Below are 2,015 nucleotides of genomic sequence, written 5' to 3'. Positions count from 1 at the left end.
GTCAGCTGTCACAGGCTGCTTCCTGGGGGTGGAGGCCTGGTCGAGGACCGGGCCGCGGGGACACTAAAAGCCCCGAAATCATCTCAAGATAACCTCAAGATAGGGTGGACCTCGATATAGGCCTAAAATACATATGTATATACACAGGCTTCCTGTCCCCGATAAACCCAATAACAAAAAAAAAAATAACTAAATGGTAATAGCACGTAATCAACCAATATATATATATATATATATTTGGATTGTGTTAATATCTTTCTTGGAGGCTAAACGTCTTTAACAGAGGCAAGCGCGGTCTGCTGCATGATGCGAGGAGGACGTGTTGCTCCGCATCAGCGTGTTTGTACGTGGCTGCTGCAGCTAGATGTTGTGAATTTGTTCTCGACTATTGCAGTGATACAGTGCCTTTGTGTATCGAGGAAATGGCTGAGGCGATCTGCCTAGGTGATGGAAGATCCTGCACTGGGCCTGGAGAGTGTGACAGTGGGGATGGCAGGCAGGATGATACTAAGCCGAATCAAGCAGTAGTGAACAGATATAAACGGAGAAATATTCAAAGACAGCGAGACGGAGACAGTGAGGAAGAAATAACAAAGAGACCAAAAAATGAAGCCGTGCTCAGCAGGACGTGGGAGATGCAGACTAATGGAAGGAAGAGGCTGCTGTTCCCTACAGCGAGTCAACTGAATTTTCATCAAAAGCTGGAGTGGACGGTTCGTTTGGATAAGGAGTTTTCTGAATATGAACCACTATTCAAGGAAGGTCTTCATCGGGCCTACATAACAGTTGGGACAGAAAAGGCTGTGGAACACCTAACGAAGGATGGGTTTGAGAATATTGTGATGGTTACTCCGAAAGAAGGTATGATAACACCAAGGTCATAGTGTTTAAGTATCCAACTTATTTGGATCCTGATTATCTATTGCTCAACAATGATAGTGTTGTTTGGGCAAAGAGGAACAGTGTTCGTGGTGAAAAACAAAGCCAGGTTGTTGCCTTGGTAAAGGGTGAGGCCCCAGAAAGAATTTTTGTGCAAGGACTAGGCTATAGGAAAGTTGCAAAATACATTGAGGAGCCCATATTATGCATGAAGTGTTCTCGTTGGGGACATATGGCTTGGAAATGCCAGTTTGACTCCAGGTGTCGGTACTGTGGTAAGAAACACGACTCTCGAGAGTGTAGAGTTAAGATTAAAAATGGTGAAAAAATCGTCCCATGTTGTTGCAATTGTCGAGGCAGCCACAATGCTACAAGTAGGATAGATGTATCCTCGAAGGAAGGAAAAATTGTGCAGCAGGATCATAGAGGAAACAGCTGGAAGCCAATGGCAGCGCCTATGAACAATGTGTGGGAGAAAGGAACGGAGACACTTAAGGCGAGCCTAGGGAAAGTAGGAAATGCAGCTGAAAAAATTAAACCTTGTGGAAACAAGGTTCAGGACAATATAGTGAACTCTGAGGTTGGTACTCAAATATTGGAATATCTAAAAAAAAAAACTAGACAGGAGGATTGAGGCATTAGAAAAATTAGTTATGGAGGGTAGACGGGGTGAAGATGGTGGTGAAACAGGACGTGAAATGGAAAGTGAAACAGGACGTGAAATGGAAAATGAAACAGGACGTGAACTGGAAAGTGAAACGATGCGAAATGGAAAGTGAAACAGGATGTGAAATAGAAAGTGAAACAGGACGTGAAATAGAAAGTGAAACAGGACGTGAAATGGAAAGTGAAACAGGACGTGAAATGAAAAGTGAAACGTGCGTTGAAGAAAGTAAGGAAGAACATGACGTATTGATGATAGAGGATAGTCAGGAAAATGAACTTTCTAGTAGTGTTAGCGATGTTCAACCTTCTGTAGTGACAAATGTTGAAACAAAGGTTAAAGTAAAACGGTATAGAGAAATAAAAAAGAAAATAGATATGATATCTGTACTCACTGAATTGTGCGCCCCTTGAGGGACTTGAAATAGAGGGGGGGTAGAAATAGCCTAAGCTACTCTACCCCTTTGAGATGT

This window comes from Procambarus clarkii, chromosome 10, assembly GCF_040958095.1.
Source record: "Procambarus clarkii isolate CNS0578487 chromosome 10, FALCON_Pclarkii_2.0, whole genome shotgun sequence".
In the NCBI taxonomy this organism is placed as follows: domain Eukaryota; kingdom Metazoa; phylum Arthropoda; class Malacostraca; order Decapoda; family Cambaridae; genus Procambarus; species Procambarus clarkii.
The sequence above is the reverse complement of the archived record's forward strand: the minus strand, read 5'-3'. Positions refer to the sequence as shown.